General features: G+C 39.0%; 1 long non-coding RNA gene across 1 annotated transcript; it reads left to right on the top strand.

Moving 5' to 3' along the window:
- Positions 1–12391: 12391 nt before the first annotated feature.
- LOC309646448 lies at positions 12392–17666 on the top strand. The gene is made up of 2 exons (XR_014255370.1): positions 12392–17149; positions 17585–17666. It is a non-coding gene; the product is annotated as an uncharacterized lncRNA (long non-coding RNA).
- Positions 17667–26908: the final 9242 nt, after the last annotated feature.

Raw genomic sequence — 26908 nt, 5'->3', positions numbered from 1 at the left:
GATGTTATCAGGTTGATTTTAATCCTTTGAAACAAACAAACAAAAATCTATCTTAACTCCTTGTCTTGTTCACTGCTGTGTCCTTAGCACCTAAAGGATAGCTAGCATCTAGTAAACAGTAAATAAATATTGATGTAATACATGAATGAAGAGTAGTACTCAATAAATGTTAGTTGAATGAACAATAAATGAATGTGTTTTGTTTCTCCTTCTGATCACCCACATCCATACCTTTCATATAGCATAATCGCTCTCTCCTTTGTATTGCAATGGCCTTATTTCTCTGCCTAGACTTGGAGCTCAAATAGGAAGGGACCCTGTGGAATTTATCTGTGCATCTTCCCCAGCACCAGTGAAAGTGCTTTTCACATTGTGGTTTCTCAGTAAATGTCTGAGTCACTCCTTCCATTTTCTGATGTCTAAAAGAGCCCAAGAAATGCCATTTGGGTTCTTACCAATGACGCAAACAACCTGGCATTCTGTCGTTATGGGTAAGCATGCATGTTCACGCCATGTGATAATCATTGCACATCCTGCATGGCCAGCTCCTTCTATTCATGCTTCTGGGTCTCAGAACCAAATGTGCTGAGAACAGTCGGGACAGCAGTTTTCTCACAGATAGAATAATCAACAATGTCAGTTGTCTTGTTTCCAATAACCTTGTGTTGACCTTTTGAACCTCAACAGCACATCAAGATATCTTTAAAGAACAGCCTCAGTGATGCCTAGTGCCTTGTGCTCCGTTGTGACTTAAAAATCATAATCCATCTATAACCAGAGCTTGGGTTATTTTCCCACTGATGTGTTTTTTAACTTATACTTAGGCCAAAATTCATCTGTCGTTTTTACTTTGCATAGTTTATTCCTGTCATTTTGGCATATCATTCCCTGTAAAAATTTAGTATCATTTTCAAATTTAGAGATTTTACTGTGCACTCTCTTTTCCAAAACATAATAAACCATTAAATTAGATTGGTCTAGGATTGATTCCTTGGGAAATTCCACAGTTTATATTTTTCCATTTAATACTGTTTGATACTAATTCTTTACCCATAATAAAACCCTCTGCCTAATCCTAAGGTGACTCAATTAAAAAACGGCTATTGGTGTGAAAAAAATTCAAAGATTTTTCCATGAATAAAATACATGCATGCTTTCCCCTTTCTCCACATGTTTATTTTTTTTTTCCTGAAAGAATTTTATAGATTAGTCAAGCATGATTTCTTCTTGCAGAAATCAAGTTGGCTTTTCTCTAATTGACAAATATTCAGTAATCCTATTTTTCATTCACATTTCCACTAATGTGTATATATCTCCCTTTTATAGGCTTGATTCCCTCCCACTATTACTTCAGACTGGGCAAATAATGATTAAGTCTGGAACCTCAATTTTCAGCCTTTCTTTGCTAACATGGGAAGCAGGTACAAGAGAGCATTTAAAAAAAAAAAAATCACCAGACCTACTTTACTATTTTAAAAAACTCTTTTATTATGTGATAAAAAATTTTTGTCTATGTGCACATTCAGCCATCGGTAAACATGTGAGAAAATTAGTAAAAAATGATCTGATCAAAATAATCATATTTCCAGCATCCATTTAAGTATTTCACATGTTTTGTTTTTTGTTTACTCTTCTTTCTAGTTTTGCCCCCTAATTAATTCTGTCATCCCCCCATCCAGATACTGTTACAGCTCCTTCCTCAGGCTTTATTTATTTTTCTCCTTTTATCCCTAACTCTTTTACTCTGTATTTAGTTTCATTGCTTATAGCCAGTAGTTGGTCTAGTAATGAATTTTAACTTGAAATACTCATTCAGCCTCTACTTTATGGTTATTGATATCATTCTTACAAGTTTTAAATGGACTTTAATGTATGATTCCTTTTTGAAGAACTTGAAGTGCTAGTAACTCTTAAAGAAGTTTAAATCCATCTATTATTCTCTAGCATATTTCTGTAAACAATTTGAGCAAATAAAACATTTAATCTTTTTTCTTTATTCTGCTCTCTTTGATAGAAACTCAGTACTCTTGATTTGTTAATAAGACAAATAAATCCTCCTTTGAAAGACATGACAGGTGCTGTACTTGTGCTTAGAGTCACAACTAGAAATTCTAAGCTCCCAAGTAACAATTTCTGAGAATGCTCCTTTAGTCTTCATTAATTGCTTTTCTTTTTTGAATTTTATTTATTTTTTTATATAGCAGGTTCTTATTAGTTATCCATTTTATACATATTAGTGTATATATGTCAATCCCAATCTCCCAGTTCATCATCATTAATTGCAAAATGAACAGATACCTGAAACTAAACCTTCAGGAATCTGTACTAGATGTTCAAAGCTTTCTAATGTTTTGAAAAGTCATCAAATACACCCCTTGAATGGATTTGGCTTATTGTTTGTATGTTTCCTTTAACAGCTTTATTGAGATATAATTTACACACTATGCAATTCACCCTTTAAAGTGTGCAATTCCATGGTTTTTAGTACATTCACAGATATGTGCAGCCATCCCCTCAAGAAGAAACCCCAATTCTTTGGCTATCACCCCACCCCACTCTCCATCCCCACCCACACCTCATGCCTTAAGCAACCACTACTTGACTTTTTGTTTCTATAGATTTCTCTATTCTGGACTTTCATATAAATGGAGTCACATGGTATGTGGTCTTTTGTGACTGATTTGTTTCATTTAACATAATGTTTTTAAGGTTCAGCTGTGTTATGGAAGAGTATCAGGACTTTGTTCCTATGGCCAAAAAATATCCCATTGCATGGATATACCACATTTTATTTATCCACTCATCAGTTTATGGACATTTGTGTTGTCTCCACCTTTTGCCTATTATGAATAACGCTGCTCTAAACATTTGTGTACAAGTTTCTGATCTGACATATGCTTTCATTTCTCTTGGGCATATACTTAGGAGTGGGATTATCGCTGCATCATATTGTAATCCCATATTTAACCATTCGAAGAACTGCCAGACTATTTTCCAAAGTGGCTGCATCATTTTATATTCCCACTGGCAGTGTATAAGTGTTCTAATTTTTCCATGTCCTCGCCAAAACCTTTTGTTATTTGACTTTTTGATTCTAGCCATCCTAGTGGGTGTGAAGTGGTGTCTCCTCGTGGCTTTAATTTGTGTATCCCTGATAACTAATGCTGTCAATTATCTGTTTATGTGCTTATTGGCCATTTGTATCTCTTCTTTGTATAAATGTATATTCAGATCCTTTGTCCAATTTTAACTGAGTTTTTAGAAAATTATTATTATTATTATTATTTTTTTTTAATTTATTTATTTTTGGCTGTGTTGGGTCTTCGTTTCTGTGTGAGGGCTTTCTCCAGTTGCGGCGAGTGGGGGCCACTCTTCATCGCGGTGCGCGGGCCTCTCACTATCGCGGCCTCTCTTGTTGCGGAGCACAGGCTCCAGACGCGCAGGCTCAGTAGTTGTGGCTCACGGGCCTAGTTGCTCCGCGGCATGTGGGATCTTCCCAGACCAGGGCTCGAACCCGTGTCCCCTGCATTGGCAGGCAGATTCTCAACCACTGTGCCACCAGGGAAGCCCTAGAAAATTATTGAGTTGTAAGAGTTCTTTATATGTTCTAGATACAAGTCCCTTAACATAAGAGTTTTAATTTTGATGATGTGCAGCTTACCAATTTTTTATTTTGTTGCTCTTGCTTTTGGGTGTCATATCTGAGAAAGCATGGCCAAATTTAAGGCCATGAAGACATGCCCATAAATTTGTTTTAAGAGTTTATAGTTTTTGCTCTTTCATTTGTGTCTTTGATCCATCTTGTCTTAATTTTTGTATATGGCGTGAAGGGTCCACTTCATTCTTTTGCATGCGGCTAGCCAGTTGTCCCAGCACTATTTGTTGAAAAGACTATTCTTTCCCCATTGAATGGTCTTGGTACCCTTGTCAAAAATCAGTCGATCATAGATGTATGCATTTATTTCCAGGCTCTCAACTTTATTCCATGGATCTATATATTTATCCTTGAGCCCATACCACATCTCAATGTGGCATTGTAGTGTGGATTACTGTTGCTTTGTAGTAAGTTTGGAAATTGAGAATGTGAGTCCTCCTACTTTATTTTTCCTTTTCAGAATTGGGTTGGCTATTCTGTGTCCCTGGCAATTCCACATGAATTTTAGAATCAGCTTGTCAATTTGTACAAAGAAGTCATCTGGAATTCTGATGGGAATTGCATAAAATCTATAGACCAGTTTGGGGATTATTGACATCTTAACAATGCTAAGTTTTCTGATCCATGAATGTGGGAATGTTTTTCCATTTATTTAGATCTTTAATTTCTTTTAAGAATACTTTCACTTTTCAGAGTATTAGGTTTGTACTTCTTTTGCTAAATTTATTCCTAAGTATGTTATTCTTTTTGATGCTATTATAAATTGGATTGTTTTTTAAATTTCATTTTCAGATTGATCTTTACAAGTATAGAAATATAATTGATTTTTGTATATTGATCTTGTATCCTGCAACCTTAATGAACTCATTTATTAGTTCTACTAGTTTTTTAAGTGGATTCCTTAGGATTTTCTATATGCAAGATTATGTCATCTGTGAATATAGTTTTATTTTTTCCTTTCCAATCTGGATGTTTTTTTATTTCTTTTTATTGCCCTGTTTTATCCATATTCATAAGAAATATTGTTCTGTGGTTTTCTTGTGATGTGTTGTTAGGTTTTGGTATCTGGGTAAAATTATCCTCATAGAATAATTTGGGAAGTGTTCTCTCCTCTTCTGTTTTTTGGAAGAGTTTGTGAAGAATTGATATTTAGTCTTCATTGGATGTTTGGTAGAATTCTTTGGGAAAGCCATCTGGGCCTGGTTTCTTCTTTGTGGAGATATATATATATATATTTGATTACTGACTCAATTTCCTTACTTGTTATAGCTCTATTCCAATATTCTACTTCTTCTTGAGTCAGTTTTGGCAGCTTGTATTTTTCTCTGGTTCCTGATTCTCTTTCTGCGTCTCCCCACTTGATTGTCCTTAAGCATTGGCAGCTGATGTGATAAATCGGCACCAGGATTATGGACCACAAATAAGTGTGTCTGGCTGCAAAACTTGGAAGAAATAAAAATCAGCCAGGGGTCAGCAACCTGTGAATCAATAGAAGCCAGCATGTGCATTAGCTGGAAAGTCAGAACCCGCCATGAAACAGAGCTAGTGGGAGATCAGACCCCAGAAGGAGGCTAAGAACCAAGAGGTATGCAAATCTGGGAAGGGAAAACAGAAATAGAAAAAAGGTAGACTAAGGCTTAGGCAGAAAGATCAGAGACTAGCTGTGAGAACAGAGCCTAATGCCTGGTAATGAATTCACCTCTGCTTCAACCCAGGAGCTTTTCTGTAATCGTGGTGAAAGGCAGAAACCACCCCCTAAGCTTGCTGCCCTGGGATTCAAAGATGTTGACATGTGGGACTATCTGACCAGACTGGGGAATGAAAGAAGAGAACTGAAATAATGGGAGAATTCTAAAAGGATCCACATAACCTGCTCAAGACATACCCTAAAACCCAACCCCTTAGCTATGACAGAGATTTCCCAAAGAGAACAATTAATTTAATTTAGTATTAGTATATATAATTTAAAATCCATTCCTGAACTACTCATGACTATACCAAACAATGCACAATTAGACTGACATTTTATATGTCCCAGAGACAAGAAATTATTTTCTCATATTTTGGAATATAAAAGCGGAGCCTTTATTCCAAATTAATTCTCTTCCAAAAAACATGGGTAACATGAGTCCATTAAATAAATAAAAGAAGTAAAATGGAAAATATTTTTGATCACATATTTGATTAAAATATTTAGTATTGTGTATCTGGAAAAAGACGCTCCCTTGAGGAATACAAATTCCAAGTCAGATGGGGTTTATTTTAAAGGGAGAAAGCCACAGCTATGCTAATAATCCCTTTTAAGAGTCTGTGGATAATATGAGACCCACAGTAGTATCTAACATAAACATGTAAGGAGATTTGAGAGAAACACAACAAAAATAAACTGTGAGAATCACCCCTACAAAGTTTTTTCCACCCTCTGGCTCTTTTAAAATCTGAAGGAAAAGATGAGAAGTCCTAGAAGAATAGAAAAAGATGAAGAAAAGAATCATACAAGTGAATTTGTGAACTTCCTTAAAGTCAGGAACATATTAATAGATAGGTAGAGAGACAGAGAGATGATTCGATTTGTTATTTACTGAGTCAGGACTCTTTCAGTTGAAAGTCCAAAAAACCAACATAAATGAGCTTACCTCCAAAGGTACCTTGTGGTCTCACAATTGCAAAGTCTGAGGGATGAGATGTTGCTGGATGCTGTTACTCTCTTGCTCTTTCCATCTCTTGGCTCTGCCTTTTTCTCCTTCCTCCTTTTCCTCCTCTTCTTCTATTCCCCCTATGCTGCTTCATTCTGCAGATGGATTCTCCTGTGTGGCTGAGGAAGATAGCCTCTGACAAAAATAGCTTTTCATACCCTTTAGAGCTAATTGTTTGTTTGGGATTAAATTAAACAATGAATGAACACACTTGAGGCCAGTAGAGCAGTTGTGACATGGAAGACAAGATAAAGGGCCCAGAGAAAATTCATCCTTGAAGACCCCTCTGACTCTGACTTCTGTCCTTTTCACCACGACCTCAGCACAAGAGCCTTTCTCCCCACTGACCTGGGCCTGAGGGGCTTCTGCACATTGCCTGAGTATGAGAATGGCTTTTGTTCACTCAATGTTCATCTACTCAACAAATGTTCTTAAGTTTCTACTACTTGTACGGCAGATCTGTCGATAAGATGGATGAGGTCCTTGCCCTCATGGAAGTTGCATTTGAGTAGGTACGTGTGTTTGGGGTATTGCTTCCTTAGATAAGGTGGCCAGTGAAAGCCTATTTGAGAAGGTAACACCTGAGCCTCCTCTAAAGATGAGGAGGATTTAGCCATATGGAGATCACTTCCCAGAAGGGCTGAGAAAATCTCTGTGCAGGCATCAGCTGAGTTTCTGCCTTAATCACGAGAAGGAGCTGAACACGTGAAGGTCACACACCTGCCACATGATCCTAATTGAGACCCTCACCATCTTTCACTATTGTGACTGCAGTAACCTCTTGAATAGTCTTGTTTTCTGAACGGCCCTCTCTACCTTACCATTAGAATTGCCCTTCTAAAATGTAACTATTATCATGACATGCTCCTGTTTAAACGTTTCCCCAGGATAAAGTCCAACCCCCCAGGCACACAGCTGCAGTGTTATTTATGACCTGGCCCTGTGAACCCCATCAGCCATATTCTTTTTAAAAATTATTCATTCATTCATTCATTCATTCATTCATTTGGCTGCGTCAGGTCCTAGCTGTGGCACACAGGATCTTTTTTGCGGAATGTGGGATCTTCCCTTGCAGGGTGCACGCTCTTCGTTGCCACGCGTGGGCTTCTCTCTAGCTCTGGTGCACAGGCTCCAGAGCATGTGGGTTCAGTAGTTGCCCCACGCAGGCTCTCCAGCTGCGGTGCGCAGCCTCAAGAGTGTGTGGGCATAGTTGCCCCGCCGCATGTGGGATCTTAGTTCCCTGACTGGAAATCAAACCCGTGTCCCCTGCATTGGAAGGTGGACTCATAACCACTTGACCACCAGGGAAGTCCCCCATCAGCTGTGTTCTTGCCACTCACCTTGCTCTGTCTGTACCAGTCACATGGAATTAATCAGTGTTCCTCTCTCAGGCGTGCCCTTTTACATCTTTGTGCCTTTGCACATACTATGTCTTGACCTGAAATTCCCTTCCTTTTTTGGTCCCCACTCCCCATCTAATGAGCGCTCATTCTTTTTCTTAATTAATTAATTTATTTAATTTATTTTTGGCTGTGTTGGGTCTTCGTTTCTGTGTGAGGGCTTTCTCTAGTTGCAGCAAGCGGGGGCCACTCTTCATCGCGGTGCGTGGGCCTCTCACTATCGCGGCCCCTCTTGTTGCGGAGCACAGGCTCAGTAGTTGTGGCTCACAGGCTTAGTTGCTCCGCGGCATGTGGGATCTTCCCGGAGCAGGGCTCAAACCCGTGTCCCCTGCATTGGCAGGCAGATTCTCAACCACTGCGCCACCAGGGAAGCCCCGAGCGCTCATTCTTTAAAGATGCTATCTCTTTGAAGAAGTGTCTGAATCCTCCTGGCTGAGTTGGATGACTGTGCTTACCTTAATCATATCACTGTATTGTAAGCTTCTGTTTATTTGCATCCTCCTCTACTAGGCAATATCTTTCTGAACACAGGGTCCTTACACTAGCATAATATCCAGGGAAGAATAGACCCATAGTAAATATTTTAAAAAATAAATGATATTCTTAAAACGAAATAGAAACCAAAAGTGTGGGAAGCCAACTACAGACTTAACCTTTCAGAAAACTGAATAAATGATGTATGGGGCAAATTTGAAAAGTACTTCATAGAACACAAAGAAAATTGATAGAAAGATCAAAATGAAAATGAGGAAATTGAGTATAATAGATATAGAAAGTATACTGGCAATTGTTTCTATTTTTTTTCCAGGTATATATCTTCTCTTAGAAACCTCTCGTCCCATACCTAGTGTGGATATTAATCATTTGACCACACCATCCCTGCCGTAGGAACGGACATGTAACCCAGGCTGACCTGAGACCTTGGACCTGGAAATTGAACCAGGAAGGAATCCCCCACCCGCACCCCGACAATCAAGGCCATTTAACATTCTTTTGAAGGGACTAATATGGATCCCTTTTGGAATCTCAAATCATGAGCTTCCGGGGGGTGGGGCACTTCTGCTGTCAAGTGGAGCAAGCCCAACTGAGAATTCGGCCAAAGTAGAAGAAAGCTTGCTGAAAAGCAGAGAGACAGCATCTGACTTACAGTTTTGAACCATTGCATCCAGCTATATCTGAAGTCAGATCTCACAATCAAACTCACAATTCGGTGAGACCTTACTTTTTGTTCACTTGCAATCATAAGATAAATATTGGAAGTGGAATATAACAAGTGTCAAGGCCCTAAAATGCAGAATTGTCTGAGTTGAGGTGTGGTAAGTGGTAATGAGAATTTTTTTTTTATAAATTTATTTTTTTACTTATTTTTGGCTGCGTTGGGTCTTCGTTGCTGCACAGGCTTTCTCTAGTTGCGGCGAGTGGGGGCTACTCTTCGTTGTGGTGCTCGGGCTTCTCATTGCCGTGGCTTCTCTTGTTGCGGAGCACAGGCTCTAGGCATGCGGGCTTCAGTAGTTGTGGCACATGGGCTCAGTAGTTGAGGCTCGCGGGCTCTAGAGCGCAGGCTCAGTAGTTGTGGCGCACGGGCTTAGTTTCTCCGCAGCATGTGGGATCTTCCCAGACCAGGGCTCGAAGCCGTGTCCCCTGCGTTGGCAGGCGGGTTCTTAACCCCTGTGCCAACAGGGAAGTCCCGAGAATTCTTCTGTTCCCACCTGAGAACTGAACATCTAGGTTATAGGGTAGACACAAATTAGACTATCGCCTGTTGTATTTTGGAAATCTGATCACATGCCTCCTGTGACTAACGCGTTAGTGGCTTGTAGAAAACGTCACGATGTTGAAGTTAATGACTTTTTGATGTTTTTAATAATATCAAGAAAAAATAGGCTTCATCAAACAGTTAAGAAGAGTTAGCATATGCTCCAGCAATTCCATTCCTAGATACTCTGAAAGAAATGAAAACATATGTTCACATAAAAACTTGTACAAGAATGTTTATAGCAACATTATTCTTAATAGCCAAGAAGTGGAAACAACCCAAAAGTCCATCAACTGATGAATGGATAAACAAGATGCTGTATATGTAATGGGATATTATTCCAGTGGAATATTATTCAGCAATAAAATGAAATTAAGTACTAATACAAGCTACAAATGTGGATGAACCTTGAAAACATTATGCTCAGTGAAAGAAGGCAATCACAAAAGACCACATAGTGTATGATTCCACGTATACGAAATGTCCAGAAGAAGGAAATCTACAGAGGCAGAAAGTAGATTAGTCGTTTCCAGCACCTGGCAGGGATGGGAAGACTGGGAGATGAGGGAGTGGGGTTCCTTTCTGGAGTAATGAAAATGTTCCAAAATTGATTACAGTGACGGATGTACAACTATTTGAATATACTAAAAGCTATTAATTTGTACACTTTAAATGGGTGAATAATACGGTATGGAAATATCTCAATAAAACTGTTAAAAATGCAGGCTCTTGTCTAAACAGCAAGCAGAAGGGGAATGGCATATAGATTTGCTGAGAGGCCCTTTCTGCCTATAACCAGCATTCCAAGATACCCAAGAGTCAGATAACCACGTGCATTTGGAGAAGTCTAAGTATGGTATTCTCTACTTGAACCTGAAGCTAAAGTTAGTGATGGGAAGTGCATGCAAGGTAAAACTGGCAAGGGTAGAATGGTGACCGCTGGACCTCACCCAGACACCTCCTGCTGTTCCTTCTCTGCTCGATAAAGGTAAGAGTCATTCCACCACTGAGAGACAACCACTGGATGTAGTCCAGAGAAAGATTATGAGTCCTGGGAAGCTGGGTCACATTTAGGAACAGAAACTGGAGGAATACAGTTAAACCTAGGACTAGGGGGAAGGGCAGACCATCAAAGTCTGTGGCAAAGAGAAAAAGCCACTGGGCTAGGAGATCATGACCCTGCCAGATCTCTGGCTTTTGGTTACTCATCCACGGAGTTGACAGTGCAAGAGGATTCTGCTGCCAGGGCAGGATATTTGCTCTTTCTTCCAGCAGGATAGGTACCTGTTAGAGAGCGGTGGCCGGAGGTTGGTTTTCCATTTTCAAATAAGAACTGTTGTTGTAGTTTTCTGTTTCCCCTTAAGTATTGAAATATTGAATATGTTGGGGTAGTTATATTTCTAATATTTCCATAGGTTGCTAGGTGATGAGTCATATCTGGACCTGAAGTTCTGTACTTTAGAGCATGAAGTAGTAACTAGATGAGTTTTGGGATCTCTTCTTTTGGGGAGGAAGGAAGAGTGTATTTCATTTGCGGAGGAGGAATTTGTATTGTCATAGAAAGGAACTCTTTTTAAAATGAATGTACAGAAGTAAAGTTGAGTGTGTGTATGTATGTGTATGTAGTATGCTGGGTAGTTTAGGGATGGAACATACCTTTTCTGTTTGGGAACAGCCTCACCAACATCTGGTGGGCATATCATGCATGCCCCTCCATATTCTGCTTGGTCATAGGTCCATCATATATTAAAGCCAATTAGAATCATTTTTGTGTGTGTGAAATTTATCTGGGCTCTGGGGGGAGACAAGTCCTTTCTCCTTGTGTAATCTCAAGTAACCTGTAAGCTTACGGCTACCGGGAATCACTTCTGCTGCCATTTTCAGAGAACCTGCCAGAGAACAAAGTGAATAGAGAGGAAAGTAAGCACAAAAGAAGGCAAAGATTTATATGTGTTTTGTTCACTGCGGCGTCCATCCGCAGCACTATTTTTTTTTTTTTAATTAGGGTATAGTTGATTTACAATGCTTTGTTCGTTTCTGCTGCACAATGAAGTGAATCAGCTATATGTATACATATATCCCCGCTCTCTTGGACCTCCCTCCCACCCCAGCCCCCATCCCATCCAACTAGGTCACCGCAGAGGACCAAGCTGAGCTCCCTGTGCTATACAGCAGGTTCCCACTAGCTATATCTGTTTTACACATGGCAGTGCACATACATTAATCCCAATCTCCCAATTCATCCCACCCCTCTCTCCGCCACCCAGTGTCCACACGTCTGCTCACTACATCTGTGTCTCTATTCCTGCCCTGCAAATAGATTCATCTGTACCATTTTTCTAGATTCCACATACATGCGTTAATATACGATATTTGTTTTTCTCTTTCTGACTTACTTCACTCTGTATGACAGACTCTAGGTCCATCCACATCTCTACAAATTACCCAATTTCGTTCCTTGTTATGGCTGAGTAATATTCTATTGTATATATGTACCACATCTTCTTTATTCATTTCTCTGTTGATGGACATTTAGGTTGCTTATGTGTCCTGGCTATTGTAAATAGCACTGCAATGAAAGTTGGGGGTGCATGTGTCTTTTTTAATTATGGTTTTCTCAGGGTTTATGCCCAGTAGTGGGATTGCTGGGTCATATGGTAGTTCTATTTTTAGTTTTTTAAGGAACCTCCATACTGTTCTCCAGAGTGGCTGTATCAATTTACATTCCCACCAACAGTGCAAGAGCATTCCCTTTTCCCCACACCCTCTCCAGCATTTATTGTTTGTAGATTTTTTGATGATGGCCATTCTGACTGGTGTGAAGTGATACCTCATTGTAGTTTTGATCTGCATTTCTCTATAATTAGTGACATTGAGCATCTTTTCATGTGCTTCTCAGCCATCTGTATGTCTTCTTTGGAGAAATGTCTATTTAGGTCTTCTGCCCATTTTTGGATTGGGTTGTTTGTTTTCTTGATATTGAGCTTCATGAACTGTTTGTATATTTTGGAGATTAATCCCTTGTCAGTTGCTTCGTTTACAAATACTTTCTCGCATTCTGAATGTTGTCTTTTTGTCTCACTTATCGTTTACTTTGCTGTGCAAAAGCTTTTAAGTTTAATTAGGTCCCATTTGTTTAATTTTGTTTTTATTTTCATTACTCTAGGAAGTGGCTCAAAAAAGATCTTGCTGTGATTTATGCAAAGAGTGTTCTTCCTATGTTTTCCTCTAAGAGTTTTATAGTGTCTGGTCTTACATTTAGGTCTTTAATCCATTTTGAGTTTATTTTTGTTTATGGTGTTAGGGAGTGTTCTAATTTCATTCTTTTACATGTAGCTGTCCAGTTTTCCCAGCACCACTTATTGAAGAGACTGTCTTTTCTCCATTGTATATTCTTGCCTCCTTTGTCATAGATTAGGTAACCATATGTGCATGGGTTTATCTCTGGGCTTTCTATACTGTTCTATTGATCTGTATTTCTGTTTTTGTGCCATTCCCATACTGTCTTGATTACTGTAGCTTTGTAGTATAGTCTGAAGTCTGGGAGCCTGATTCCTCCAGCTCCATTTTTCTTTCTCAAGATTGCTTTGGCCATTCAGGATCTTTTGTGTTTCCATACAAATTGTGAAATTATTTGTTCTAGTTCTGTGAAAAATGCCATTGGTAATTTGATAGGGATTGCATTGAATCTGTAGATTGCTTTGGGCAATATAGTCATTTTCACAATATTGATTCTTCCAATCCAAGAACATGGTATATCTCTCCATCTGTTTGTATCATCTTTGATTTCTTTCATCAGTGTCTTATAGTTTTCTGAGTACAGGTCTTTTACCTCCTTAGGTAGGTTTATTCCTAGGTATTTTATTCTTTTTGTTGCAACAATAAATGGGAGTGTTTCCTTAATTTCTCTTTCTGATCTTTCATTGTTAGTGTATAGGAATGCAAGAGATTTCTGTGCATTAATTTTTTATTCTGCAATTTTACCAAATTCGTTGATTAGCTCTAGTAGTTTTCTGGTGGCATCTTTAGGATTTTCTATGTATAGTATCATGTCATCTGCAAACAGTGACAGTTTTACTTCTTCTTTTCTAATTTGTATTTCTTTTTCTTCTCTGATTGTGGCTAGGACTTCCAAAACTTGTTGAATAATAGTGGTGAGAGTGGACATCCTTGTCTTGTTCCTGATCTTAGAGGAAATGTTTTCAGTTTTCCACTATTGAAAATGATGTTTGCTGTGGGTTTGTCATATATGGCCTTTACTATGTTGAGGCAGGTTCCCTCTATGCCCACTTTCTGGAGAATTTTTATCATAAATGGGTGTTGAATTTTGTCAAAAGCTTTTTCTGCATCTATTGAGATGATCATATGGTTTTTATTCTTTAATTTGTTAATATGGTGTATCACATTGATTGATTTGCATATATTGAAGAATCCTTGCATCCCTGGGGTAAATCCCACTTGATCATGGTGTATGATCCTTTTAATGTGTTGTTGGATTCTGTTTCCTGGTATTTTGTTGAGGATTTTGTGTCTATGTTCATCAGTGATATTGGTCTGTAATTTTCTTTTTTGTGTGATGTCTTTGTCTGGCTTTGGTATCAGGGTGATGCTGGCTGCATAGAATGAGCTTGGGAGTGTTCCTTCCTCTGCAATTTTTTGGAAAAGTTTGAGAAGGATAGATGTTAGCTCTTTTCTAAATGTTTGATAGAATTTGCCTGTGAAGCCATCTGGTCCTGGCTTTTTGTTTGTTGGAAGATTTTTAATTGCAGTTTCAATTTCATTACTTGTGATTGGTCTTATATTTTCTATTTCTTCCTGATTCAGTCTTGGAAGGTTATACCTTTCTAAGAATTTGTCCATTTCTTCCAGGTTGTCCATCTTATTGGCATATAGTTGTCTCTCATGATCCTTTGTATTTCTGCGGTGTCAGTTGTAATTTCTCATTTTTCGTTTCTAATTTTGTTGATTTGAATCCTCTCCTTTTTTTTCTTAATGAGTCTGGCTAAAAGTTTATCAATTTTGTTTATCTTTTTAAACAGTCAGCTTTTAGTTTCATTGATTTTTGCTATTGTTTTCTTCATTTCTATTTCATTTATTTCTCCTCTGATTTTTATGATTTCTTTCCTTCTACTAACTTTGGGTTTTGCTTGTTCTTCTTTCTCTAGTTGCTTTAGGTGTAAGGTTAGGTTGTTTATTTGAGATTTTTCTTGTTTCTTGAGGTAGGATTGAATTGCTATAAACTTCCCTCTTAGAACTGCTTTTGCTGTGTCCCATAGGTTTTGGGTCATCATGTTTTTGTTGTCATTTGTTTCTATGTATTTTTTGATTTCCTCTGATTTCTTCAGTGATCTCTTGGTTATTTAGTAGTGTATTGTTTAGCCTCAATGTGTTTTTTTACAGTTTTTTTCCTGTAATTGATTTCTAATCTCATAGTGTTGTTGTCGGAAAAGATGATTGATACAATTTCAATTTTCTTAACTTTACCGAGGATTGATTTGTGGCTCAAGATGAGATCTATCGTGGAGAATTATCTGTGTGCACTTGAGAAGTGTTTTCTGCTGCTTTTGGATGGAATGTCCTATAAATATCAATTAAGTCTATCTGGTCTATTGTGTCATTTAAAGCTTGTGTTTCCTTATTTATTTTCTTTCTGGATGATCTGTCCATTGGTGTAAGTGAGGTGTTACAATCCCCCACTATTACAGTGTTACTGTCAATTTCCCCTTTTATTGCTGTTCCCATTTGCCTTATGTATTGAGGTGCTCCTATGTTGGGTGTATAAATATTTATAATTGTTATGTCTTCTTCTTGGATTGATCCCTTGATCATTACATAGTGTCCTTCCTTGTCTCTTGTAACAGTCTTTATTTTAAAGTCTAGTTTATCTGATATGAGTATTTCTACTCCAGCTTTCTTTTGATTTCATTTGCATGGAATATCTTTTTTCATCCCCTCACTTTCAGTCTGTATGTGTCTCTGGATGTGAAGTGGGTCTCTTGTAGACAGCATATAGACAGGTCCTGTTTTTGTATCCATTCAGCCACTCTGTGTCTTTTGGTTGGAGCATTTAATCCATTTACATTTAAGGTAATTATTGATATGTATGTTCCTACTACCATTTTCTTTTTTTTTTTAAGAAGAATCAGTGATTTTTATTTTATTTTATTTATTTATTTATTTGGTTGCACCGGGTCTTAGCTGTGTCAGGTGGACTCCTTAGTTGAGGCAGGTGGGCTCCTTAGTTGCGGCACACGGGGTCCTTAGTTGTGGCATGGGAACTTTTAGCTGTGGCATGTGTGCGGGGTCTAGTTCCCTGACTGGGGATCAAACCCAGGCCCCCTGCATTGGGAGTGTGGTGTCCTAACCACTATACCATCAGGGAAGTCTCACCATTTTCTTTATTATTTTGGGTTTGTTTTTGTAGGTCTTTTCTTCTTCTTTTGTGTTTCCTGCCTAGTGAAGTTCCTTTAGCATTTGTTGTAAAGCTGGTTTGGTGGTGCTGAATTCTCTTAGCTTTTGCTTGTCTGTAAAACTTTTGATTTCTCCATTGAACCTGAATGAGATCCTTGCTGGGTAGAGTAATCTTGGTTGTAGGTTTTCCCCTTTCATCACTTTAAGTATATCCTGCCACTCCCTTCTGGCCTGCAGAGTGTCTGCTGAAAAATCAGCTGATAACCTTATGGAGACTCCCTTGTATGTTATTTTTTGCTTTTCTCTTGCTGCTTTTATTTATTTATTTATTTATTTATTTATTTATTTATTTATGGCTGTGTTGGGTCTTTGTTTCTGTGAGAGGGCTTTCTCTAGTTGCGGCAAGCAGGGACCACTCTTCATCTCAGTGCACGGGCCTCTCACTGTCGCGGCCTCTCTTGTTGCGGAGCACAGGCCCCAGACGCGCAGGCTCAGCAATTGTGGCTCACGGGCCTAGTTGCTCCGCGGCATGTGGGATCCTCCCAGACCAGGGCTCGAACCCGTGTCCGCTGCATTGGCAGGCAGATTCTCAACCACTGCGCCACCAGGGAAGCCCCCTTGCTGCTTTTAATATTTTTTCTTTGAATTTAATTTTTGTTAGTTTGATTAATATGTGTCTTGGAGTGTTTCTCTTTGGGTTTATCCTGTATGGGACTCTCTGCGCTTCCTGGACTTGGGTGGCTATTTCCTTTCCCATGTTAAGGAAGTTTTCAACTATAATCTCTTCAAATATTTTCTCATACCCTTTTTATTTCTCTTCTTTTTCTGGGACCCCTGTAATTTGAATGTTGGTAGATTTAATGTTGTCCCAGAGGTCTCTGAGACCGTCCTCATTTCTTTTCATTCTTTTTTATTTATTCTGCTCCTTGGCAGTTATTTCCACCATTCTACCTTCCAGCTCACTTGTTTGTTCTTCTGTCTCAGTTATTCTGCTATTGTTTCCTTCTAGTGTATTTTTCATTTCAGTTATTGTGTTGTTCGTCACTGTTTGCTTGTTCTTTAGTTATTCTAGGTCCTTGTTAAACATTTCTTGTATTTTCTCAATCCATGCCTCCATTCTATTTCCAATATTCTGGATCATCTTTACTATCATTACTCTGAATTCTTTTTCACTTAGGTTATCTATTTCCTCTTCATTTATTTGGTCTTATAGGTTTTTACCTCCTCCTTTGTCTGTAACATTTTTTTTTCTTTTTAAAATTATGTCGTCTTGTTTATACCTTTATCTTATTCTTTAAAAAATCTCAATTTTAGCATTGTGAAAATCCTAGTAGAAGCTAAGGTCCTCTTTGTCAGCTAGCAATTTCTAGTTTATTTCTTATTTATTTATTTATTTATTTATTTATAGCTGTGTCGGGTCTTCGTTTCTGTGCGAGGGCTTTCTCTAGTTGCGGCAAGTGGGGGGCCACTCTTCATTGCGGTGCGCGGGCCTCTCACTATCACGGCCTCTCCCATTGCGGAGCACAGGCTCCAGACGCGCAGGCTCAGTAGCTGTGGCTTACGGGCCCAGTTGCTCCGCGGCATGTGGGATCTTCCCAGGCCAGGGCTTGAACCCGTTTCCCCTGCATTAGCAGGCAGATTCTCAACCACTGCGCCACCAGGGAAGCCCTGTAACATATATTTTTGTCGTTTTGTTTTTTTGATGGGTGGGGCTGTGTTCCTGCCCTGCAAAAAAGCAAAAACTCCCCCCCAAAACAAACAATAAACCCCCCCAAACCCAAAAAAACAACAAACAGAAAAGAGCAGAACAATAACAAAGAATAAAAAATAAAATAAAATTAAATTAAAAAAATAAAAATATATTAGAAAACATAACAATAAAAATGAATCAACAACAACAAAACAAAACAGAACCACAACAGCAATAAATAAATAAATAAATAAAAAGTAAAAGAAAATAAAAACAATTTAAAAAATATGAAAATAAATAATTCCCTGGTGCCTCCTCTATCAGTGTCCTTGCCCCCACGGTGAGCTACAGCCTACCCCTGCCTCCCCAGTAGACCTCCAAGACCTCTAGGTAGGTCTCTGGACCTGCTGTGTCAGCCCCACCTCTGCAAATGTTCCTCTCACCAGCATCTGTTCCTGGTGCTGGTCTGGAGCACACGTGCCTGCACAAGACACCTGAGGGGCAGGCCCAGGACAACACCCACAGGGGCCAGTGCAGCCAGAGGAGGCCTTGGAGGGGGTGGAACTCGGGCTGCCAGGACCCATGGGGAGGCTTTGGTGGGGGCGGGGCTTGGGCCCAGGGACCCATGCGGACAGAAGAGGCCCTGTGGGTGGCCTCCCAGCACTATCAACAGTGTCTGGCACATGGTAGTCTCTCAATAAATGTTTGTTGAATGAATAAAATCAGAATTGAAGAACAGGAAGAGAGAGAGAAAGAGAGGGCTGGTAGCATGGTTTGAACTTCTTCTCATCGTGTCTAGAGCCAGCTCTACCCCTCAGGCTTCCCAAGTACATTAGTCAATAAATTCCCTTTATTCCTCTAATTAGTGTGGCAGATATTGCAAACTGGCTCACTTGGTAAGAGTCCAGCCCAATATTAACATGACTCTGTGTACACCAGAAGCTGGAAAACTAAAGTCTATATTACCCAGGTGCCTTTGCAGTGAGGATTTCCACATGTGATGTAGTATCGATTTTGGTGCTTTTGCAGCAGCTTCAGCAGAAGCCCTGATGTCTACTCAGTCCCTAGTTGATGGTAGCAACTTTCTGGTCTGGCCGCTTTTGTGACCATGGCATATAGGCAGCATGGTCTTTATTTAAGTAAGCAGTGGTGCAGTGGTCGTGACAGCACCTTTGCTGAGGCAGATTTTAGTTGTAGCTTCAGGTGTTGATCTGAAAGTCCAGCTTGCTACTACAAGTCTTTCAATCATTTTGTGGTAAGTTAATACTCTTTAGGGAATCTCTCTCTGCTTATACCAGCTAGAGTGAATTTTGTTGTCTACAACTGAACTCTGATAAACATAACTGATTTAAATTGATTTTCTGTCAAAGCAACTTCAACAATCCAGACAAGTTTGTAGGAATTCTGAAGGTAAAAGCAACAAAGGAGCAGAAATAAACTATGAGAAAACTTCCAAGTATATGAACACAGAAAAATGGTATTTTCAGTGGAAAAATAACAGACACACCACAGATCTCTATGCAATACCAAATACTATAAAAAAAATGAAACAATATCTATAGAAACTTGATGACAGTGGAAATGCTGTCATTTATGTGTAATGTCAAAAGAATGGCATTCTCAGTTATAAAAGATCTCAGAATTAGACCATCTATATGTCCTGTCTGAAAAACTTCTCAGAAATGGCCTCTATCGCACTGTGAAATTCGTCAAAAGTAAAGCATTAAAAAATCTGGAATTTGTAGCAGAAAAAACTGCTGACACACAATAAAGCCAAGTAAACATACAGGATAAAATCCATAAATATATCAGAGAACTAACTGCAAAACAAAAACAATTGTGAAAGAAATATGTGGGTTTTTTATAGGAAGGTATATCTGTTAGGGCTCTTTGCAAGCAATAGAAATGAACTCTAAGCAAAGAAAGGAATTTATCAGAGGGCTATGGGGTAGCCACAGAATCAAAACAAAAACTAAAGAATCAAGCATCAGAAATGATAGGAACTCGGGCATGTCCAGAGATCCAGAAGGAACTAATTGACAATCTCAAGTCATTGCCCCTAGGATGCCCTGTTAGAACTGTTACTGGTTTTTGTCAGGTGAAAACAAAGTGCTTCTAGTTTACTTGCTTATTAGAATGTAGAAAAGAGTATTTCCTAGCTCCAGAGCTGTATACTAGTGCCTGAGGCTGTAGTATTTTTTTTTTATTAATTAGTTAATTTATTTTTGGCTGTGTTGGGTCTTTGTTGCTGCACGTGGGCTTTCTCTGGTTGCAGCGAGCGAGGGCTACTCTTCGTTGTGGTGCATGGGCTTCTCATTGCGGTGGCTTCTCTTGTTGTGGAGCACGGGCTTCAGTAGTTGTGGCTCATGGGCTCTAGAGCGCAGGCTCAGTAATTGTGGCGCACGAGCTTAGTTGCTCCGCAGCATGTGGGATCTTCCCGGACCAGGGCTTGAACCTGCGTCCCCTGCATTGGCAGGCGGATTCTTAACCATTGCACCACCAGGGAAGTCCGAGGCTGTAGTATTTTGCCCCATACATATGTTGAACAGCACTTGGAACTAGAATCACCACGTGATCATGCTAGCTGTAATCCACTGTCATTCTTCCAAGAATGTTTTGGGATACTTTCATTCCCCCAGCAGGCTTTCCCTCACATACTGGGCAGAATGGCATCATATTCCCATTCCTAAACCAATTAATGCAAGGAGAATGGAATTATTTAGATTTAGACTTAGTCTAATTAAGATTCACCCTCAGGTATCTGAGAGGAGTTCAGTCTTCTTGAGGCAAATTGTTGTCTTATAACTTTAAAGTAAAAAAGGCATTGTGTTGAGCAAGTAAAAACAGCTGTTGGGTAGGCCTTAATATCTGAAATTCCTCCAGGGATATAGCATTGCCTTTGATTTACTATTTTAAAAGGGAGTGGGAAACCAGTGTCTTCCATTTGGTTCTTGCAACCATAAAAGTCAGGGGAAAAAAAATCTGGGAATTTTTACCAGTTGTTGAGAATATTCTATCAACACAGGAACTGGAAAAAAAAAATCCACAGAGTGAATGGGTTTAGAGTTTGACTGGGTCAAACTTCATTTATTTTACCTGACCCAGGTACGTTCTTATTCTTATAGGTAAGTTTCAGTGGATTTCTGTATGCCAGAAATTACTATTAGCTCAAAGCAAGTATCTAAAAGTTTCCAAAAAAAGCTTTAATTATTTCTCTCATCCTAGACACAGTTATCCTATTAAATGGCCATTAAGAATGTCCAGGAGTAATAGTCAAAGAATGAACTTTAGCTGTTATAATATGGTACCTAGTTGCCCCTTTAAGCAAGTTGCTGTAGATCTGTGGATTCAGCTCTGGAAATTGGATGAGGTCATGACTCTATTGTATTAGCTCAGGTCAGACAATTATTCAACACATCCAGGGTATTTTGACTGTATAAATCAAGTAAGACTTTAGTGGGGATGCTATGCTCAAATAGGCCTGGTCAGAGATCTCTGAGAGACCAGTCTGATTACCCAGCTGATGTTCCTGACTGTTATAATCATGCACAATGTGCCTCTGATTGTTGAGGGAGGCTATCTCACTTCTACAGTCCCAAGATTCCCCTTTCCCAGTTGAAACTAGGGAACACATTTTCACTGCAACATTTCCCACCAGCAATTTCCAACATTCAAAACACAGTGAAGCACTTTTTTTAAAAAGATGCTGAAATTTCCTTCAGCAGGGTGGGTCTCAAGGCCTTAAGGCAGGGAATAGTCATTCCAGTCCTTCTTGGGGCAACAGTTATGGGTACACAAGCAGGATACTCACAATGGATCTATTCCAGCATTCCTAACTCAAGGAGTCTTTAATTTCCTTCCTGTATATATGCCAAGGGATTTCTGGCATCTTTGCTTTCTTTAATGAGGGCCAGTGTTGAAGACTGATTTGTCTTATTCAACCCAGTTAGACACCCAGCTGCTTGAGCCAGCAGTTTTCATGTGGCACTTCTGGTAAGTACATCCACATTGACCAATTCAGCCCAATCTAAAGTGATGTTTCACTCTTCCTGGTTGAATGCTTTCAAAATATATTCCCACAGAAATTTCACCAATAGTTTTTTAATTTAAAGTAGCAAATCACTGTAACCCAACACTTGCAGTGTAAAAAAGCTTCTCTTGGCAGAAGGAGAGTTCTGGCCAAATATCTGAGGCAGATGTTATTGCCTATTTGTGTCTGTTATGTGCTCTCTGCAACACAGAGAACTGGAGTACTCATACTTAAAGTGACAGGAATGCCGTGGACAAAATCTGACAAGAGCATTCCCTCTGAAACCATTTTCCAGTGGTTCTCAAAAGGGTTGAGGGTAGGAAGTATCAAAATCACTTGAGGATTCTTTGCAAAATGTACATACCTACCCCTATCCCCAGGGACAAATCAGAATGGGGTGGAGGTTAGGATAGAAATGCTCTTTAGATTTTCTGATAGGCACCCTCCCACACTCATAACTGATAACCTCCAGAACCACTATTACACACCCATGTTAATCATGAATATAATATAAGGGGGTGGGGATAAAGCTTCGGTTTACAATTAATTTTAAGGAGGGTGACTCTTCTTACATTGTGATAAATTGTGTTAATGTCTCCAGCTATCCTCTTCTCTGTAACAGAACAAACAAAGTTTACTTTCCCACCCCATTTTCTGAGTCAGCCATGTGACTTGGGTCAATGGAAGATGACAGGAAGTGGCAATGTGTTAATTCTAAGCAGAAGCTTTAAGAAGCAGTGTGTTTCTGCCAAAGTATTTGCTTTTCCCTCTACCATGGGAAAGGGTACTTCTTTAGCCTGGTTCCCAGAATGAGAAGGTCCATAGAACAGAGCTGCAATCACTAACAGTTACCATGAACAGTAAATAAATGCTTGTTTTTGGAAGCTATAAAGATTTCAAGTTGTTTGCTGCTGCAGAAAATCTGACTAATGTACATGAAATTACTTTTTGGAGGGGTGAACACCTAGGTGGGTTTGGCTAGATATTTAAAGTGACACCAAAGCTTGAGTTTAAGGGTATGAACTAGAAAGAGTTAAATTTCTTTGTATAAGAGAGTGGGAAAACTTTTTTTGATCTGGTAGAGGAGGGATTGGCCAGGCAAATAAAATGGAGAAAGCAGAGGTCTAAGCAATGAAGCAAGAGAAAGGAGATCCAAAAATTGTTAAAGGGACTTCCCTGGTGGTGCAGTGGTTAAGAACCCTCCTGCCAATGGTTAAGAATCCGCCCGCCAATGCAGGGGACACAGGTTCAAGCCCTGGTCCGGAAGATCCTACATGCCACAGAGCAACTAAGCCTGCGAGCCACAACTACTGAGCCCGTGTGCTGCAACTACGGAAGCGCACGTGCCTAGAGCCCGTGATCCTCAACAAGAGAAGCCACCACAATGAGAAGCCCATTCAGCACAATGAAGACTCAGTGCAGCCAAAAATAAATAAATAAAATACATAAATTTATAAAAACAAAAAATTGTTAAAAGACTTTTAGGCCAGGTATATGTAACATGGAATTTTATATTGTTTCCATTTTAGTTAAGTATACTGCACATACATGTGAGTGTGCTTTTGGTGAAAATCTAAGAAAAGGGTGGGGTTCCACATTTGGGTTAACTGCCCAGAACAGAGGATCAAGAAACAGCATCCAAGTCCATCCATCAGCTGATCCAATTGAGCAAAAGCAGGAACTTGAAGTTTGAGGGGGCTATGGGAATATAAACCTCCCTGGGAATTTGTAGAAATTGTAAGGAGGGTTTTACTCTCATATTCCATGTAGTGGGCATTTGAAACAGTCTTTTCTAGATTTTAAAGCCTAGATTTTAAAATCCCACATAAACGTTAGTAGATCAATTCTAACTACCCACTAAAATAATAATCCACACTGACAAGTAGTATTTGTCTCAGGAATCTAAGAGTGTTTCAGTATTAGGAAGGTTATTAGAATATCTTAAGGATAATAAGGAAAAAAATCACTTGATCACATACTGACAGTTAAATGATATCTGATAAATTACATACTAATTTCTTTAAGGAAAAAAACCTCTTTAAAAAGTGTAGAAGAAGAATACTTCTTTACTGTGATTTAAAAAAATTTTTTTTAACTGTCATCATCATATTTTCTGGTGAGAAAATCCCCAATAACTTTCTTCTGGAAATTTTATCCAACACAAGAAGGTAGAAAACAGAAATAAGAATTGTAAACGTTAGAAAGTGACAACATTATAAATACGGTAGATAAAATGATTGAATAGCTAGGTGGTCCAATAGGATTGCGAATAACATTAACAGGATAAGCCTACATGCATAAAACTGATAGTAATGGACGCACCATATTCCTTTTAGGGAAAACTAATCATTTTGGAGATGTCAGCACTTCCCAAATTAATTTATAGGTTCATTTTCAGTTTATTTTCTTATTTGTTATTAGTTTGTTTTCTTTTTTTAAAAATTGAGAATAACTGCATACAATATTATATTAGTTTCAGATGTGCAACATGATTAGATATTTGTATATTGTGAGATGATCACCGCAATGAGTCTAGTTAACATTCATCACCACATATAGTTACAAAGTTTTTTTTCTTGTGATAAGAAATATTAAGATCCATTTTCTTAGCAACTTTCAAATCTACAATTCACTGTTATTAACTATAGTCACTACACTGTATATTATACCTCCATGACTTACTTTATAACTAGAAGTTTGTACCTTTTGACCCCCTTCACCCATTTTGCCCACCTGCTGCCCCCCGCGACCCTCCTGCCTCTGGCAACCACCAGTCTGTTCTCTGTATCTAAAAGGTTTTTTGTTTTTTGTGTGGTTTTTTTTTTTTTTTTGATTTTACATGTGAGATCATATGGTATTTGTCTTTCTCTGTCTAACTCATTTCACTTAGCATAATGCTCTTAAGATCTATCCATGTTGTCACAAATGGCAAGATTTCCTTCTTTTTTCATGGCTGAATAACATTCCATCATATATCTATATCTATATCTATATCCATGTCTATGTCTATGTCTATACCTGTGTCCGTATGTATATCTTACATCTTCTTTATCCATTCATGCATTGATGGACACTTAGGTTGCTTCCATGTCTTGGCTATGATATCAATAAATAATGCTGCAATGAACATGGGGGTACATAAATATTTTTGAGTTAGTGTTTTCATTTCCTTCAGGTAAATGCCCAGAAGTGGAATGGCTGGATTATATGGTAATTCTATTTTTAATTTTTTGAGGAACCTCCATACTGTTGTTCATAGTGGTTGCACCGATTCACATTTCCCACCAGCAGTGCACAAGGGGTTCCCTTTTCTCTACATCCTTGCCAATACTTGTTATTCATTATCTTTTGGATAATAGGCATTCTAATAGATGTGAGGTCCTATCTCATTGTGGGGTTTTTTTGTTGTTGCTATTTTTGCTTTTTTTAGTAAAGCCATTGTCTTTATTTTTTTTAAATTTATTTTTAACATCTTTATTGGAGTATAATTGCTTTACAATGGTGTGTTATTTTCTGCTTTATAACAAAGTGAATCAGCTTTGATTTGCATTTCTCTGAAGATTAGTGATACTGAGCACCTTTTCATCTACCCCTTGGCCATCTATCTATATGTGTTTCTTTGGGAAAATGTCTATTTGGATCTACTGCCCATTTTTTAATTGAGTTTGTTTTCTTATTTGTTCGATTTCTGGGATTTGACAAAATGATTCTAAAGTTCATTTGGAATACTAAACACACTAGAACAGCAAAGAAAAAGATGAAAGTTTGAGTAATGAGGAAAAAATTATCCTATCTGAATTAAAGCAGAATAAAAATACAAAAATGTATAGTGGTAAGAAAAAAACATGGGATCCAGTAAACTTAGGTTTAAATTCCTGGCTCTGACACATTCTAGATATGTAATCTTGGACAATTAACTTAATATCTTCAAGTAAAGTGTGTATTACAGACCCTAACTGTCCTCCTGCCACACCTCACCCCTACATTCACATCCTTGCCATAGCCTCATCCTGGTTGAATACACTTCCTTGCCTCTTGGCTTTGGGCTTGGCCTTGTGACTCGGTTTGGTCAGTGGCATGTAGGCAGACGTAACAGTGTTTCAGTTCCAACTTTAGGCCTTAAGAAGCCTCCATCCTTCTGCCTGCCCTCCTGCACCTCTGCTGCCTGTAAGAGAAGAGCTTCGCCTGACCTGCTGCTCCTTCATTCTGGGCCCCAGAATGAATGAATGTAGACAGAGCACAGCTGCTCCACAGATGCATGAAAATAAATAAATGCTGTTGAAAGTTATTGAAAATCAGACAAATGTATCAGTTATTTCTTTTTTAAAAAATTTAATTAATTAATTTATTTATTTTTGACTGTATTGGGTCTTCATTGCTGCACTCGGGCTTTCTCTAGTTGTGGCGAGAGAGGGCTTCTCCTCGTCGTGGTGCGCGGGCTTCTCATTTCAGTGGCTTCTCTTGCTGCGGAGCACGGGCTCTAGGCGTGCAGGCTTCAGTAGCTGTGGCTCGCGGGCTCTTGAGCGCAGGCTCAGTAGCTGCTCCGCGGCATGTGGGATCCTCCCGGACCAGGGTTCGAACCCGTATCCCCTTCAATGGTAGGCGGATTCTTAACCACTGAGCCACCAGGGAAGCCCCTGTATCAATTATTTCTTAAGGAAGATCTCAGGAGGTTCCACAAACACTTCTGCTTATACCTTATTGGCCAGAATTTTTCCACATGGTCAATTCTAATTGCAAGGGAAGCTGGGAAATATGCCCAGCTAAATTTGGTATTTTATAACTATGAAAGAAGGGGAGAATTACTTGGTGGGACAACTAGCAGTCTCAGCTACAGATGTGTAATCCCTATTGATTTTTTATTAAAGTGTGGTAAAATACACATGACATAAAATTTACCATCTTAATGATTTTTTAAAAAATATCTTTATTGGAGTATAACTGTTTTACAATGTTGCATTAGTTTCTGCTCTACAACAAAGTGAAGCAGCTATATGTATACATATATCCCCATATCCCCTCCCTCTTGAGCCTCCCTCCCACCCTCCCTATCCCACCCCTCTAGGTGGTCACAAAGCACTGAGCTGATCTCCCTGTGCTATGCGGCTGCTTCCCACTAGCCATCCATTTTACATTTGTTAGTGTATATATGTCCATGCCACTCTCTCACTTCGTCCCAGCTTCCCCTTCCCCCGTGTCCTCAAGTCCTTTCTCTATGTCTGCGTCTTTATTCCTGCCCTGCCATTAGGTTCATCAGTACCGTTTTTTTA

The sequence above is a fragment of the Balaenoptera physalus genome (genome assembly GCF_965194825.1).
Source record: "Balaenoptera physalus genome assembly, chromosome: 17".
Classification (NCBI taxonomy): Eukaryota; Metazoa; Chordata; class Mammalia; order Artiodactyla; family Balaenopteridae; genus Balaenoptera; species Balaenoptera physalus.
The sequence above is the reverse complement of the archived record's forward strand: the minus strand, read 5'-3'. Positions and strand labels throughout refer to the sequence as shown.